Source organism: Ochotona princeps, chromosome 2 (genome assembly GCF_030435755.1).
Source record: "Ochotona princeps isolate mOchPri1 chromosome 2, mOchPri1.hap1, whole genome shotgun sequence".
Lineage (NCBI taxonomy): Eukaryota > Metazoa > Chordata > Mammalia > Lagomorpha > Ochotonidae > Ochotona > Ochotona princeps.
Genome location: NC_080833.1, coordinates 160,020,945 through 160,039,268, shown reverse-complemented (window position 1 = coordinate 160,039,268; position 18,324 = coordinate 160,020,945). Strand labels below are relative to the sequence as shown.

General features: G+C 45.7%; 1 pseudogene; it reads left to right on the top strand.

The window, feature by feature from the left end:
* Positions 1–13,790: 13,790 nt before the first annotated feature.
* Positions 13,791–15,722, top strand: LOC105942402 (melanophilin-like; annotated as a pseudogene).
* The last annotated feature ends 2,602 nt before the right edge of the window (positions 15,723–18,324 follow it).

The window sequence follows — 18,324 nt, the reverse complement described above, 5'->3', positions numbered from 1 at the left end:
CAACAATTTTAAATAAAATAAATCGCCGTTGCCTGTACTTTGTACTCTTCCTATTTGGGTCTTCTGAACTTCTTCCGCTCAGTTGAAATTTTGCATACAAATATTTTTGAGAGGATGTTTTTATCTTCCAGATAATTTTTAGCTACGATAACTTCTTGAGAATAGCACTGGCTATCACGTTTTGGATCACTTGTAACAAAAAGTAACACCGTTTTTAAGCATACAGACTTTTAAAAATAAACAGTAAGCTTAATAATTATTGAAGCCATTACAGTTGTTCGTGAAAGTGATAACAGCATATTTTGTAGACTTTAGCATTTGTTGATTTTGAATTCTCCAGGTTTAATTTTGAAGTCAAATATATTTTAGCTGTAAAACATTCTTAAGTTCCTAAAAATCCTGGGACCTGCATGCTGGTGCAATAGGCTAACCTTTCACCTTGTGGCACCGGCAAACTCTTAGGGGCTTCGGTTTGCATTCCAGCTGTTCTTTCTTTCTTTCTTTCTTTCTTTCTTTCTTTCTTTCTTCCTTTCTTTCTTCCTTCCTTCCTTCCTTCCTTCCTTCCTTCCTTCCTTCCTTCCTTCCTTCCTTCCTTCCTTCCTTTCTTTCTTTCTTTCTTTCTTTCTTTCTTTCTTTCTTTCTTTCCTTCTTCCAATATTTATTTTTTTGAAAAGTCAGATTTACAGAGAGCAAGATCTTTCATCTGCTGCTTCGCTCCCCAAGAGGCTGCAGTAGCAGGAACTGAGCTGATCTGAAGCCAGGAACCAGGAGCTTCTTCCAGGTCTCCCACGCGGGTGCAGGATCCGAAGGCTTTGGACCGTCCTCTACTGCTTTCCCAGGCCACAAGCAGGGAGCTGGACGTGAAGCGGAGCAGCTGGGACATGAACCAGCATCAATATGGGATCCTGGCTGAAGCAAAGTGAGGACTTTGGCCACTAGGCTACTGCACTGGGCTCTCCTCCCCGGTACCTGTCTTCCTCCCCAGCTGCTTCACTTTTGATCCAGTTCCCTGTATATAACCCAGGAAGGCAGCAGGGAATGGCTGAAGTCCTTGGGCCTCTGCACCCTGTGGGATACCCGGAAGGAAATAGTTGTCCTGGCTTCGGATCAGCTCAGCTGTGACCCCTGCAGCCATTTGGGGCAATGAGTCAGTAAATGGATGTCTTTTCTCTCACTCTGTAAAAATTTGCCTTTCAAAAAAAAAAAAAAAACAAAACAACAAAACCTTAAAATTCCTGAGAATCCTATTTACATTGCATGGAATAAGCCTGCTTGTAGTCCTGCACACAACTCCGAAGCCTATGTGTTTCCTTGTAGAACTGTTGCATTCTGGCTTGTGCCAATAAGAGGAGAGTGACTGGAGTCACTGAGCATTCTCTAACCCAAGGAATAGGACAGGGGTGTGTGGCAGCACTATTGAACCATCCTGTGACCAAAACCATGCCACAAGTAGCGGTTTAATTAGGTCTCATATCTCAAAAACGGTCTGTGGGTCTATGCTCATCAACACGCCACTCTTAGTTTGAAAAGAATAAGAACAGAAAGTGATTTAGAAAATTGGGAAGGAAATTTGGGAGTGAATTAATTCTATGATTTCATGTTTTTTTCTAAACTATTAGTAGTCTACCGACATTGCAGACTGTGGTTAAAAGTTGAGTTAGTTTTTAAAACTTTCTTTTGCTATTAATTTGCCGTTATTGTATTTTGCCAATATGTGATGAACTGGACAACCAGATGGTTTGACAAACATTAAAATATAACAAGACTTTAAAAGAGGTTTATTTTAATAAATAAGTAACTAACCATGTAGTTTTGACAGAAAGTTGCATTGTAAGTTTTCCAGATGAGACTTTCTCACTTGGAGATGTTTTGTTCTGAATCACTTTAGTATAATCTGTGTTACTGAAGAATTTTCTTTGTGTACAAAGTATCTCATTGAAAATGAATTTAACCTTTTTCCCATATGACTAACTTTCCATGTATTTATTGGAAATTATGCAAATGAGGTATAGCACATGATGTTTGATATGCCTGTCTTTTGTGAATTGATTATTACAGTCAAGCCAGTGAATATATCTGTCTTAAGAATCGTCAAGTGATTTTCAGCCAATTTACCAAGAGGTAACCCCACTGGAGAACATTCTTTTTAACCATCAGCAGTGGGAAATCTGGATCTCCATGCGAAAGAATGAAGTCAGACTCCTGGCTTAAATTACACATAAAAATCAAATCAGAATGGATTAAAAATCTCAACTTATGAAGCCAAAAAGAAAATAAAAAAAAGCCCTATGTCTTTACATTGGCCTTCATGCAAAAGACAAAATAATCAGGTGGAGTTACATTTTCTGCACAGCAAAGGAAAAGTTCAATGAAATGAAAAAACAACATACAAATTGGGAGAAAGTATTTTAACAGCATATATCCAGTACTAGAGTAATATGTAATGCATAAGGAAAACTCAGTAATAAAATTAACCAACAAAGGCCAAAAAAATTCCCCCACACAATTTGATGCAATCTTAGATGATAAATTATGCAATGATAAAATTGTATGTTTATGCTTATTTCAGAAAATCACAAGGAATAAAATTTCAAGTTAAATATACTAATTCTAGAAAGCTAACTGTACCTTCCTGCTCTTGGAAATGATCAAAGAATCAGTATTCTTATAAAAGCTGGATTTCCTTTAATCACATACCCTTCCAATTTGACACATGTACGGATCACACTTGCCTTTTTTGCCTCCTCCTGTGGTCACACTATGATTTCACTGGGTTTTCTAAATTGCTAGTAGCCCGTTGATGTTGCAGAATGAGGTTAAGCACAGATGGTTGAAAAACTCCTCTGTTACACTTTATCTGGTGCTTTATTCCCTGATGGCTGGACTTCCATCTCTATGTGGGATATGGCTTTACTTCAGAAGAAAATGAATATCTAACTTATTAAAACAACTTTAAAAAAATTCGCCTTTGAAAAACATATTAAAATTAGGCAATAGTCTGGCCATAAAGATATAACTATTATTGAACTTAATTGACATGCTACGTTAAAATCTTAGAACAAAGCTTTTTTAAAAAATTTATTTTGATTATGTTTATGTCGTTGAGAAGGACAGACGCCCATGTGGACCACTGCTGAGGATGGGAAGGTCTAGAAATGGGAGAAAGTGGATGAGACAATTTAAAAAATTTTTTTTTCTTCCTGTGTCTGGAGGAAGGGAGAAGAGGAGAGGACGGTTCCCAGCATCCTAACAGCATCAGTATCCGGGGTTGGGGGATGGCCACTTAATGTCATCCTAGGGTCCCCGATGTGGAGCATGGTCCTAGAGTATGGCTTAAGTGGTTTTGATAGTTCTGAGGTGTTGTTGATTTTGTTACTTCAAGGTTGAGAAAACTCTTCCAAGGTCAATTGACTGTCATAGTGCACCTTAGAGCCTCACTCATCCTGATACTTGCTGTCAAAGCTTGACCAGGAGAATTGTCCAGTTTATTCTGCTCCCATGATACTAGACACCCTGTGCAGACCTCAACAATCTGTGATGTCTCCCATGTGCATCTGGGCCTGCTGTCCGCTGCACGAGTTACAGCGACTAAGGAGGCTCAGTTCTGATACACGCGCTAACACGGTCAAATCACGGAGCCTGTGCCTTTTTTCCTGACGGTTGGAGTTTTGAGTCCAGTGGTCCAGTTGGGGAGGAGATGAGCCCAGCCCTGACTCCTGTGTGTGCCAGCCAGTGTGGGGTCTGGATCAGTTCATCACTCAGATTAGATTACACACACTGGTGGTTGCAGTAACCTGGTCAGTTTTGTCCTCAGCCACATCTCATGCACAAACCAATGGATATTATGGCCTAGCTTAATTCTGTCCACCACACACTTGGCCTTCACTCACACCAGCAGGAACTGCAGCCTCGTTGGAGTGACCTCCCCCAACTCTCACTAGGCCAGTCCCCAGCCTCAGCTCATGTACGTACCAGTGTGTGCAACAGATGGTCCAGTTGGTCCCACATGCCATTCAGTTCTTGTACAAATCGATGGGTGCTGCTGTCCAGCGTAGCCCAGCCGACCCCGTTATCCAGCCCACACTCACGTCTGTGGATTCTACCACTTGTCCAGCCAGGTCCGCCTCCAGCCCTGGTTCTCATGGGAGCTGCAACCTATCAAAGGGGTGCCCGTAGTTTCCCTACTGGACCCACTCCCAGCATTGGACCTTGCACTTTCCAGGTGATACTGTGGGGTAGCCTGGCAGGACTTGCCCCAGGTCCCAACAGTTGTCAGCTGATGTTGCAGCAAAACCTGATCATCCTGTACCTATTCTGGCTCAAGCATGCACAAGTGGGTATGGTCACTTAGGTCAGCCTGGCTTGCCTCCTAACCCAGCCACATGCAGGCCAATGTGTGTTGTAGTCTTGCCCAACCTAGTCCACCTTAAGTCCCAGCTCTCATGCTCACCAGCAGGAGTAGTGACCCAGGAGGGGAGTCCTTTTAGCTCCCCTACTGAGCTTGCCACCATCCTCCTTGGGGTCTTACGTGTGCTCTTGGGTAGCTTGGACCAATCTGGCATGGCCTGCATCATCTTAGCATTTGCCAGTGGGTACTGAAGCCTGGAACTGCCCAGCATTCTGCCAGTTCCAGTTCATGCTATCTGGTGCTACAGCCTAGCCCAGCTTAACCAGGTCCCAGTCCCGGCCCTAGTGTGAACTGGATGGTGTTGTGGTCCAACCGGGCGTGTCCTGCATCCTATCCTTGTTCTTATGATCTGACCCAGCCCAGCCTAGCCCAGACCTGAACCACACATGCCATGGGTACTGTAACATGGCTTGGTCTGGACCACTCCTAGCTTGGTTCTTGCTCGCCTGCAGGGACTACAGACTACATCCTGTCAGAAGAGTCCCCCAAGCCACCTTTCTGTCATAGATTACACACACCAGTGTGATCTTGGTCTACCTCCTGTCCCAGCAGGTACAGGAGCCTTGCCCAGCCAGTCCACACCATTCTGTTCTGGCTCTTCTTGTTGGGTGCTATGCCTAGTCCCACCTGACACACCCCAAATCCAGGTTACTCATGGTTTAGCAAGTGCTGAAACTTAGCCCAGTCTGTCCTATACCTACTCGGCGGGGGGGGGGGGGGGGTGATCGATAGCATACATCAAGGGAATTGTAGGACAAGAGATGTCCCGTGATGGAGGTCATTTCTGAAAAAGCTACAAAAACCACTTCAAGAGAGAAAGAATTGACATTTAGACAGCTAAGAGTGGATTCCAACAGCAGAGTCCAGCTATACTGTGAGAGAATGTTTTTATTTATCTTTTCTTCATCTCACTCCAATCCCTGAAATGTCCCAGTGAACCAACTATGGAGTGAAGGAGAAGCGGAATAAGAGTTGGAGCTGAATTTAAGTATCCCACATTCTTTCATTATAGGTATCTGAGTTTGAAACAGGCCAGAGTTCAAAGAAGGGTAAAGGTTTTAATTTGATGATAATAGGATTTTAAAAGCTGTAATTGACTATATTAAAAAAAATCTGGAGAAACAAGATTGAGTCTGAGATGCTGTCAATAAGATGCTCCATTTTTTTTTATTCCATTAGAGAAATATCCTTTCAATTACGAGATGCCATTAAAATTCAGGTTTCATACAAAAAGAGAAGCAAAAATGAACAAACACATTTACCTTAGAGCAGATGAACATATTAACTTTCCAGAGAGTGTCAGGGAGATTTATGAAATGTGCCTGGGAGTTCATCCAGGGCAAGATAAATGAAATATAAAAGGAGTCATATAAAGAAATATTGATAGCTACTTTTACTCAGTGGTGTCCACTAAGTCGATTCAGTAATATAACTAAGTCTGCTCCCAAAGAAGAACTCCTAACTCAAACATGTCCTTCATGAATGTCAAACAGGTGTACCTGCCCTACCTCACGCATCGAATTTCTCTCCCTTTGGCTGTGGTGTGGACTAAGTGCTACAGGAGACGGAGTGGTTTCTGAGACTAAGTCATGAGGTCTGTGGTTTCCTCTCTGGCCTCTCAGAGCATCCCCCCTGAGTGCTGAGAGCTGTCAGATTTTCTTGGTTGGAATTAAAAATTGGTATACATAGACATATTGAAATATTTGGGGTGTTCTCATAATTTGTGAGGAAATAGAACTATGTCCATGTTGGCGCTTTGTTTGAAAATTACAGTGTTCATGACCTCCTTTGCATGTTTGGTAGCATGTGGAAGTTGTTGTATAACTAAAATATCATGAGGTCTTTATGCCTCTCAGATGTCCAGATAAATAAAAACAAGTCCTCCAAATTCTGTGGACCCAGAAAATCTGAAGAACTCCTGGTAGCTTTTGTGAATTTCTGGAGAATTCTAAATTACAGGTCTTTAGCCTGAGATAGTCAAGGGTGTCAATCAAGATTTGAGTCTAGATTCCTGCGGTGGTTTTAAAAGATGTCCAAAAATTCGTTGACATGCCTCTGTGCAAGACATCCCCTTGAACGTGGTGTGGACTAACTGGCTTACTTCTAATGAAACATTGTGGTGGAAGTGATAATGAGTGATTTCTGAGACTAAGTAACCAGACATGTGGCTTCCTCAACTTCTCAGATGACTTTGTGGGGGAACTAGCTGCTTTATCATGAGGACAGGCAAGCAGCCCTATAGAGAGAAATCCACGTGGTAAAAGAAGCCCTGGGAAAAGACCAAGATCTCCTCCAACAGCCACATACTGAAGCCCTGTCTTGCAAGTGGCTGTCAGTACCTTGGGCAATTTATGAAAGACAGTGAACAACTTAGAAGGAAGGACCAGACTTTGCATTCATGCTTCTGTCAGTTGTGTTATGTCAAAGCCCAAGTCCCTTGCCCTAACAACGTTGAACACCTGCAGAATCTTTCCCTTGTGAACACCGATGTCTCCCTGCTCTGATTTCTCATTCTAAACCACTGTCTACCATTATCGAGACTCTTCTGACCATATTGTCCTTCAGTGAGCCCAGGCTTCTGTGCCCCGCTCAATCCAACTGCCTTCAGGATGAAATCCAGACCCTTTTTCCGGGTTTATAAGCACTCCCAGCATTGCTGTGTTCTGAGGTTGTGCTCAGCCTGTGATCATGGGAATTCAACTGCAATCTCAAGCGATAAGGATTTTAATTTTCAAAGTTCTATAGAAACACAAGATAAGATAGCCTCAATTTGAAGACTTTTGGTTTAGAAATGAACGTTTATTTCATATTAATGTTTCCTACATGCACAGAATTAGTAGAGCAAATGACTAAAGCTTCTGGGAAAGAAAAAAACAATGTCTTTTTGTATTCCTAAAACAGAAACTGTAAGAGCTCTATAGGTAGTTAGAACTGGACGGGAGAGTGAGGGGGTACTGCTGGAGCAATGTAGCATCCTTCTGAAAATGTGACTGAATGAATTGTTTTGAAAACCTTACTTATGAAATAATTAGATATTTTCTCTTCATATTAATAAGAGAAATGATATTTAAAAATAAAAATGCAAAAGACAATAATATTTATAACATATATATGATATTGCTTTTGAAATGAAAAAGCTTGATCTGTATTATTGACCTGCACCACTGTCCATCACATAGAGTGAGAAAATGGTTGATGATCAACATGCAGAGGATGTTTTTAGGTAAAAAATTATATGAAAGGATACTTCTGAAAGCTCATGGAATTAAGAGGCGTTCATTTTGGTGCAACTTTTTTTTAATATCCATGCACATTTCTCTTTCTTTTTGGAATGTTTATTTCTTTATCTTGAAAGGCAGATTGTACAGAGAGAAAAGGAGAGATGGAGCTCTGTTCTGTCTATCTGCTGGTTCACTCCCCAAATGGCCACAATGGCCAGAGCTGAGCTGATCCAAAGCCAGGAGCCAGGAGCTTCTTCTGGGTCTCCCATGTGGATGCAGGGTCCCAAGGTTTTGGGGCATCCTCTGCTGCTATTTCAGGCCACAAGCAGGGTTGAATTGGAAGTGGGGTAACTGGGACACAAACTGGCACCCATGCCAGCGCTAGCAGACCCAGGTTTAGCCTGCTATACTATTTTACCAGCCCCACATATTTCTTGAAAATCAGGCATATTTCCATATAGTTTTTGAAAACACTCAGTATGTACAAGATAAATTTATTAATTCTACTTCCAATAAAAAATTTAAAGTACCCTTTAAGCAAACTCAAATGGTATATAAAGACTATCACAAACTGTTAACGATGATTATCTATGGCGAAGATGTTTAGGGGGTAAGTATGTTGGATATTTTCTATAGTATTCATCTTTTTATAGCCTTATTTATTTGGAAGGAAGATTGTCAAAGCAAGGGTGAGGGAGAAAAAGAAAAAAAGTGAGAGGGAGAGAGAGAGAGAGAGAAAGAGAGAGAGAATCTTCTATCTGCTTCATTCTCCAAAGCCAGGAGCCAGGAGCTGTGTTCTGGTCTTCATGGGTTTAGGGGCCCGAGCACTTGGGCTGACATCCATTCATTTCCCAGCTGCATAAGCGGGAATCTGGATTGGAACAGAAATAGCTGGACTCAAACTGGCACTCTCTATAGAATGCTGGTGTTAGAAGTAGCTGCTTAAATCACTGCTGTGTAAGTACATGAGTTCCAACATTACACATTTCAAACATTAAGCTAATTAAAAACATACACATTTACAACTTAAAAGAGAATTCCATTCTGTATCTATTTCCTTGTCCTGACATAAATTCTCCTTCAGTTCCTACTGGGATGATGGAAAGTTCTATGTCAGGGTTCAATCACATTGTGGAACCATTTTCCAAAAGTATGCCTTCAAACATCATGAGTGGCCAAACCACTACCTGTTATGAAATTCTTCATATCATCTAATTCTCATGTAACTGCACGTGATGTTTCTCTGGGCCTCATATAAAAGAAGGAAGAAGACAGGCAATGCTCTGCTGTTTGGAAATGATGATGTGATGTCTGGTTGCTCTTTTCTTGGAAGCTTCAAAAGTGGAAAGTCTGGGACTGCAGGTCGGATACACTGGCCTCGTGTCTTCACGTGCTCGGGAGCCTGCCTGTGGTAAGTCACCTCTCTTTCTGAACTTCACTGTCTCCTTGGACAGAATGGGAGTGATGGTGGCTGAGAGGACCGTAGCGCATCCATGTCAGAATGGATGGTAAGACTCGACAATACTTTGATTTGCCCTTCTTCTCTTCCCTTCTTTCTATGTTTTCCTCGTTTTTCTTTCCTTACGAGAGTTACAAGACATTTCTGCTGTCAGTATCCTCTTCTGTACACAGAAAATCCTCTGTACTTCAGCGGATCCCCTTTGTAAGGCTCAGCTGGCAAGTACATGTTGTTACTAGGTCACAGAAAGTTTGAGACTAACCTTGTAATTCAGCCAGTCTGATGGTACTAGTTTATAGCGATTTGGTTATCAAGAATAATAACCATTTTCATAAAGTGACCTTGGATTTTTGTAGTGAGAATTTAGGTGAGTGAAACCATAGGAAGGATGTCCGTTATTTGTCTAGCACTCAGAAATCACGCGCTCCTCCAAGCACATCTATTGCTCAGCACAGCTGTGATGGCATAGGTGTTAGACGCCCATCTGGAGTGAAAAACCACCTGAAACTCGGAGGGCCAAGGAGAATCCGCTCAATGTCACACCTAGCATTCAAAGTCAGATACGCTCTTTCAATACATCATGGTGTTATTCCCCGCTCTTAGTAAGACAACTTCACAGCTTGATCACAGAGGTTACAGCAGTTTGGATAGAATGTTTTTTTTTTACTCCAGAGACTAGCAATTATGTTGAGATTTTTTTTTTTTAAGTTGAGGGATGGAAGAACACTTAACAGTAAAGGATGGACTTGGGTCTCCATTAATGCTTATAGTGTGGTGCATACACTGATGTCCAAAAGCCAGTTCTGGTGGACAGTCATACAGTTGACTCTTAACAACTACAGATAGGGAAACTTGACAGAGACTGCTGGGGAAAAATCTCCAAGCTATGAAAATCCCTCTGTGACAACAAAGTGCCCCAGGGATCTTTGATACTCCCCTAGGCTCATCAAGGAACATCTCTTTACCAGTGGCAGGTTCTCTCGCGTGCCTTTGCAAGGATTTCTCCCTCGACTTTCTTCTCCTCCTCATGGGAAGTTTCTGGCTGGAGAAATTCCTAGTAGTGGTGGGCTAAAGTAAAAGACTGGACAGCTTTGAAGACCAGTGTCCACTTGTGTGTTGTCTGTCATCTGGCCGCTGTAGAGGAGGGAGGTGCAGCGAACAGTCATCAGACAACCAATGGAACCTCGGGATCTCCTGAGCTTGTTAAACAACCAACAAAACACGCCTTCCAGTCGCAGAAATAAGTTGGTTAGGAGCATTTTTCTTTTGGCTATGCGTGATCTTTTAAGACATTAAAAAAACCAGTGAAATAAAAAATGGATCTTTTAACAGTCCCACTAATAGTTCATAGACACAATTTAAAACATATGGTAAAGAAAATAAGAGAGAAAAAAACCAGAAAAACATGTGATACTCTCTCCCTCCCTCTTTCACTTCCTATCACCCTCTCTCCCTCTCACTATCCCTGTTCCACTCTCCTCCCATTTTATAGAAAAGGTCTCTTCAACTTACATTACAGTCTAGATTCCATTAAACAAAAATTCCAATGAGTAAACGACACGGAGACCATAGTCAGTGGAAATACAGATAAGAGCTATAAGCAATAATCAAATGGAAAACAACGATCATTTCACAGCATTTAAAGCAATCAGTTTATTAAAACTATAATAATGATACAACATTCTTAATCATTCGTTTGACAAAGATCTAAAACAAAATTTGGCAAAACTCTATTTCTGGCATGTGATTTAAATATTCTTTAGTCTTTTCAGTTGAGAAGCCTGTCAGTCTACTCTTCATACTGCCAGGAAATGTTGTCGTTAGCAAAAGCCTCCCCACGTCCCCTACCTGATCCCTCTTAGGGATTCCCTCAAGCTCTGTACTTTGGGGTCATGGTGAAATCCTAATTTGTGTAGTCACCATGAGTTCTGCATTCATGCTTCCACATTTATGTTATTTCTGCAAAAATAGCTGTTGTACGTCATTTTAGGAGATAAAATTCCGGATTCATAAATCAGTCAGTAAAAAAATCACTAGTGAGCTACCTGCTAAACACTTTTCAATGAAATATCTACATTTTAAGATTTAGCTCTTCCAATGTGGCAGAGAAACATTTCTAGGAAACACGCAGACACAATTCTGAATTCCCTGGAACTATGTAAACACCAGAATTTGATCACGTGGAGCCGGTTGGTTGGCATTTCCCCTCACATCTGTGTAATGCTACTTTCGCAAGTGGGTAACCCTAACATATTGACCATCAAAGTCACTATAATGTGAAAAGGAAAAAGACAGCTGCATTTTAGACCTTAAGACTGCCAGAGCACACACCTGTCTGTCTCGTGAACTTGTACCTATCATCTCAGTTATTTTCTTGAATGTGTTTACCACCCTATATTATAATCTCTGCTTCCCTTCTGTTTATTCCTGCGGGGAAAAGTTTTTGAAAGGCAGCTCACACTGCCTGTCTCCCTAGATTTATCCTAGACAAGATCTGCTAAAGACATCCAATGAGGCAGATTTGTGTGCAAATGTGTTTACCCCAACAGCGCTTGTAAGAAAATGAAGGGGGAAGGTTTGAAATGTCCATTAAGTGGGTATTTGGTACAGCAGCTGAGACATCAACATCAATAAGACAGTGACTGGTAAGATCTTGGATACTTTGCTTCTGATTTAGCTTCCTGCTATTGCCTGGGGTGGGCCAGGCTGCCAGCAGGAGCCAAGAATTCCATTCTGGCCTCCCAAATGGATGGCAGGGTGTAAGTACTCTTCTATTGCTTTCCCAGGTGGATAATCAGAAATTTGGATTGGAAATAGAGTAGAAAGGATTGTGGTGCTGACTACAACCTGCTGCGCCATGATGCTAGCTCCAATTAAAATGTTGTATTAAAGAGGTATGAAACCATCACAAGTGCTTCCAAGACCCCACAGGTACCTTTCGAATCCTTCTCCATGAGACCAGGAAACTGGGTCTTTTTTTCACCATCTACCAGTCTTTGAACGCAGGTTGGCTGTAGGAGTGAGGCTTGACCTCGGGAAAGTAGCGTTTGCAAGCTGAAGTCAGCTCCTAGAGAGTGACTCATTTGGGAGCTGTCAGCTGTGGTCCATGCTCACAAGATTAAGCGGAAAATGCATTTCAGTCATAAATGCCAGGATCTGGATGTCACGTTGGCAATGTGCAAAGCATATAACTAAGTAAATACCATATTCCTGCCATTTCTCTAAGTGGCATGTGTTAGATTTCACGTATGTGTTTTTTTTAAACTTGATTAGGTAACAGTTGTTCCGTAATTACCAGGTTTTTACTTGGTTTGTGTTTCTTTTAGTCTGTTCAGTGTGCTCTGCTTGAAGAAATACTGAACTCAGCGACCTCTATCCTTGTCAGAGCTCGGCCACTAATGAGTTATTTTATCTTTTCACCTTCACTTTCCCCACCAGTTGTTGAAGAGGATATGCTGATTTTTACAGGTTTGTTGTGTGACCAGCAGGTACTTGGCAAAGCCCCATAAGTTTGGGCGAAGAGGGAGCCGGAGAAGCTGCCATGGGATGAGTTCTCGGTTGGCTGGGGACACACAGAGAGGAATGGGGTAAGAGTTTCCCAAGAAAAGACACGAGGAACCAAGATGGGATTTTCCTAAGATACTGAAGGCCATGTCAACTCAGGTTGGCCTAACACAAATTTCACAACAAAAACCAAAGCACGAGACATACACGCATCAATTGGCTAAATCCTTACCATTAGGAGCCCTGACAAGCAGCTCCGAACATATTCTCCCTCTGCCTCTGCTCCCAGGAAGAGAGACATTTGTGGGAGAAAAGGAAAAGGAAAATCCATGGCATTTGCAGAGTTCTGGAGATTTGTAGAGACGAAATGAGCTTGAACACCTCCTTAACACCACGTTGACTCAACATTTTCATCTGAAAGCAGGTGGGTGTACATTTCTAAGTCTCTAGCTCGCTCTCTCTTTTCGTTGTGGTCGCTTTAGTCTCATTCTTAATCTTTTCTCTTGGCAGCCCTCTCTCAGTCCCTGTCCTGAAAGTAAGAGATGATCCTTCAGGTCAGAGTGGAGTTAGCATGGACTTCCCCCGGACATCACCCACAGCAAGCGAAATTCCTTTGCATTCTCAGCTTCATCAACTGTGATAGCACAGTCTTGGTTTTGGTGTGAAAACTGGAGAAAAATACACGGTCAAGTCCGATGCAGGGTAGTAGTCGGTTTTCTAAGCTGAGGCACTCCCAGCTGGCTTGGTTTCCTTTTTACCCTAGAGACTCTCGGTTTCATATTTTGTTTGCTTCCCTCTAGTCTTTCTTTCGATGACCCGTCTTTCTCCTCCAGTGCTTCCATGTGTGTCCCTCTCTTCTTGTCAGGGAAACAGCTTGGGACGCACTGTGCGTACTCTCTCCCGCAGACTTTCTGTGTGGGTCAGAGCTCGATGAACCCGCAATGGTGCAGGAGCCCAAGGCTTTGGCCTATCCTATACTGCCTTCCTAGGCCACAAGCAGGGATCCAGATGGGAAGTGGAGCAGCCGGGACACAAACCAGTGCCCATATGAGATCCCGGTGCTTGCAAGGTGGGGATTTAGCCATTAAGCCATCACGCCGGGCTCTCCTTCATTTTAATTTTATTTTTAATATTGTTTGCACAGTTAAGAGGGATGCATATACATATGGGTCTCTGATTAGGGTGGGGAGGGTCAGATATGGAGGAAGGTGTGTGGGTCACATGCCCCAGTCTTTTTTTTTCCCCTCTTGCGTCTACAAGGGAAAAGGGGGAGAAGGAGAGCTGCAAACAGTAGCTGCTGGCAGACACGGCCCACCTGAAGGAGACGCACTGTGCCCACTGCCTGCAGCCCTACCGGCTCCTGGTCAACAGCAGGCGGCAGTGCCTGGACTGCGGCCTCTTCACCTGCAAGAGCTGCAGCCACGTCCACCCCGAGGAGCAGGGCTGGCTCTGTGACCCCTGCCACCTGGCCAGGGTGGTGAAGATGGGCTCCCTGGAGTGGTACTAGGAGCATGTGCGGGCCCGTTTCAAGCGCTTCGGGAGTGCCAAGGTGATCCTGTACCTGTATGGGCGGCTGCTGCAGGAAGTGGGTGCTGAGCCCAGCTCCGGGGAGATAAGTGGGGACAGCGACCTGACAGAGGAGCATGGAGACTCAGAATCGGAGGACCCGGAGGACCCAGAGAGCCCTGAGGCCCAGGCCCCGCTTTGCGGCCTCAGAAAGAAGCACCTTTTCTCCATCCACGGGCTGGACCTGGAGGGGCTGGACCTGAAGGCCCACTCGGACCACTCCACACAGTCCTGCACGCTGCCCCCTGACTTCTGATCAGCTACTGAGGCCACGTGCAGCCTGCAGTCCTTCCCAAGCGAGGCCTGCTCCCAGGAGACCATCGTCCTGCAGGAGGCCACCCCGGGGGCCTCCAAGTGCCAGCCCCACCAAGCAGAGCCACTGGACAGCTTCTGGGCCTGCGGACAGGAGCCCCCTGAAGAGCTCTGTTCACCCGGAGATGCCAGAAGGCCCAGCCCGGGGGTGGCTGCTGTTCCAGGGACAGACAACAGCAGCAGTTCCCGGCCGAGGTGGACAGCTCAGATGAAGCAAGCCCTGGGGCTGCCACCGGGCCATCCATCCACCTGGCACAGAGGGATTGCACCTCGCCAGTCACTCAGCCTGCAGCTGCTGGGGCACACACGGAGACCGACAGGGAGGAGGAGGCCCTCAGGAGGAAGCTGGAGGAGCTGACCAGCCACATCAGTGACCAGGAAGAGGAAGTGGAGCCAGACAGGGGTGCTCCCCCAGCCGGGGCCCCTCCCCAGCAACCCCGGCAGGAACCGATAAAGATGTGCACAGGGGCGGGCCCAGCGCCTGGCCAGGAAATGAGCTCCCAGGACCCCGGAGTCCCCGTGCAGGCAAGCAGAAGCACGGCCGCCCAGCTGTCGGAGCTGGAGGACAGAGTGAGGTGTCCGCCATCGAGTCCAGGATCACCGCCTTGCAGGCAGCGGGCCTCACGGTGAAGCCATCGGTAAAGCCCCGGAGCAAATCAAACCTCCCGATATTTGTGCCCCGCCTTCTTGCGATCCCCGACAAGAGTCCCAAGGACCTGAATGCAGAGCCCCCAGAAGTCCAGCCCACAACCATCGTGCATTATCTTCTGCGGAGGAAGTACTCGCCCAAAAGTGCAGGCAAAGACGACGCCTCTTTTGACCGCAAGTCTGTGTACCGTGGCTCTCTGACCCAGCAGAACCCCAGCGGGAGGAGGGCAACAGCCAGTACTGTCTTCACGAAGCCTGTGATGTCCCAGCAGCCCTGAAGAAACAGGACGGAGAGCATCACTGCCCTGCGCTGGACTCCCTCCCAAGGCCACCACACCCCTCCACTGCTGCTCATGGTCACCGCCCCAGAGAGAACCACAAGGAGGACCCCACCAGCTGGGTCCTCAGACGCCTGGGTGGCTCCCAGCCTCTCCGACGCCCCCTAGCCACTCTGTGGCTCCAATCAACACAACTTGCCTTCAGGACAGCTGAAAACCCCAAGGACATGTGGGTGGCCTGTCCCACTGTGACGTTTCACTCTGCCCCTGCCCCACCCCTACGCTGGCTGTTCTGTGTTGTCTACCTGAATGGAGTGGACAAGGGGCAACTCAAGGAAGGAAAAAAAAGGGATGGAGGATGGTCCTCTGATGATATGCTGGAGACCCTGATATGGGGAGAAGAGTTTCAAGCGTGTTACTTGAGTGGTTTTGATAGCCCTGAGATGTCTGTTCTAGCACTGAGAAATCTTTCTGAGCTCTGCTGGTTGACACAGTCTACCTCAGTGCACCCACAGACTCAGGACCTTGCTGCACAACTTGGCCAGAATTGTTCAGCCTGTTCTGCTTCCCCTGCTCTGATGAGGCAGTTGACATCCCCTGCTGGTTGTCATGTCCTCCGTGTGCATCAGGACATGCTGTCCACTGCACAAGCATGAGGCCTCAACAGCTCAGGCGCCCAGTCCTGACACATGCACTCCAAGGTCGGACCACACTTCCTGCGATTCTCCCTATGTCCAGGGTCCAGTCTGGGAGTCCCCCTAGAAACCTCGCCTTGGGTGACCTCAGATTTGACTCTTGTATACACCAGCCAGTGCAGGGTCAGGTTTGGTCTGTCACCTGCACCAGCCACTGCAGATAAATGGTGGCTGTAGATCTGTCAGTTCTGCCTCAGCCCCATATCTCACACAAACCAAGGGGGACTATCTCATAGCTGGTCCTTATGCATACCAGTGGGTGCTATGGCCTAGTTGGGCCTACCCCAACATCTTCCACTGGACCCTCCCACAGCCCCAGTTTTTGCATATGCCAGCCTCTGCTGTGGCCTGCCCCAGCCGAGGTCTACTGAGGTAGACCTCAGCTCTTGTACACATATGGGTGCCGCAGATTAGCTCAGCTGGATCTACCCCCAGACCTCGCCGGACAGGTGCCACCGCCTTGTCCAGCTTTGCCCCTCTGGCCCTGGTTCTTGGGCTCACCAGTGATAGGCTGAGCCTAGCAGGGGAGTGCCCTCAGTTTCCCTTCCAGGTATGTTCCCAGCCCTGGATCTTATGCCTGCCAGGGGGTACTGCAGTCCAGTCTGACATGACTCACACCCAGTCCTGGCACTTGCCAGCTGGTGCTGTGGCTTAACTTGGCTGGCATTACTCATTCAGGCTCCCTCTCACCAGCTGCACAGTAGCCTAGCCCATCCTGGTCTGCCCCCAGACCAGCTACCCTCCCTTCCCCCACCTCCAGATCCAACCCAGTTCTCGTGCTCAACAGTAGCAGCAGAAGTCCAGCTAGGAAGTTTCTGGAGTTCCCCTTACTAGGCTTACTCTGAGGCCAAGGTCTTACAGGTGCCGGCAGGTATTGTGGCCAGTCTGAGATGGCTTGACCTAGCCTGGCCTGTCCCACACTCATTTTGGTTCTCTTGAGTACCAGCAGATGCTACAGCGGCCTGTCCCACACTCATTTTGGTTCTCTTGAGTACCAGCAGATGCTACAGCCCAGCTCAGTTTGGTCCACTCCCAGCCCCATCTCACAGGCATGCTGATGGGTGCTGCGGTCTTCCCACACCCTGACTCTTGCACTCATCGGTAGGAACTATAGCCCAGCAAAGGCGTCTGCAGAGGGCCCCTACCAGGCCCAATGAATTTGCTTTCGACTGCAATCACTCGCTCTTGGGACCCACACATTTTCTGGTTGGCTTCCATTTCTGGGCATTGATGCCTGGCCAGGGTGATTACCACAAAGCAGCAGGGGAGATGGGGTCAGGACTGTTTTGTGCTTCTGTTATTTCAGGATTTACTGGTTGTGAATCTGGCACTTCTTCCTGGCCTTACAACATCCTACCTGTGTTTTATCTGTAAGGCACGCTCGACACATCCCACTACCTAGATCTTTTTCTTACTTGGATTGTGATAGATATATTCTTCAAACCTGTGTTTTGTTATTTATTTATTTTTTCTGTGTAGCCAGGTAACTCTCTTCCTGGGCCCTTAGATTTCTCAAAGGAAGCATGGTGTGACATAATTAGATGCTCTATGACAATAATGAAAACATTTTTTTTGTTGTTTTGTTTTTCGCGGAAGCTGGCCCTGTCTCCATGGGTAGGCAGGGGAGCCTTTCCATGACCCAGCGCATTCTACACCATTGTATTTTCTCTTTATTTCCTGCTAGACACTAAACTCTCTTGTTTACCATTGAATCTTAGGATAGAAAGCAGGAATTCTAGTGAAGAACTATTTACCAACGAGCTAACTCTGGGAAGTGTGTGCTGTCTTTGGGTTTCCAGAGATGTCAAAGAATCACACACTGCTCTGGGTGCATTTCCCCCGGGTGTGTCAGTGGCCTACTGACAGGCAGTGTTGAAAATAACTAGGCTATAGGGTCTTTTTTAAAAATTATTTTTTAATTGTTAGAATTTTAATTGAAATGCAGTTTTACAGAGAGAAGGAGAGAGAGAAAGAGATAGAGTTCTTCCATCTGCTGGTTCACTCCCAAAATGATTGCAACAATCAGAACTGGCTGGTCTAGTCTCTAGCCAGGAGCCTGCAGCTTCTTCCAGATCTCCCACATGGGTGCAGGGGTTCAAGGACTTGGGCCACCTTTGCTGTTTTTCCAGCTGCATCAGGAGGGAGCTGGCTTGGAAGTGGAGCAGCTGGGACTTGAACTGGATCTGTATGAGATACAGGTACTGCAGGTAGAGACATAACCGACTACGCCACA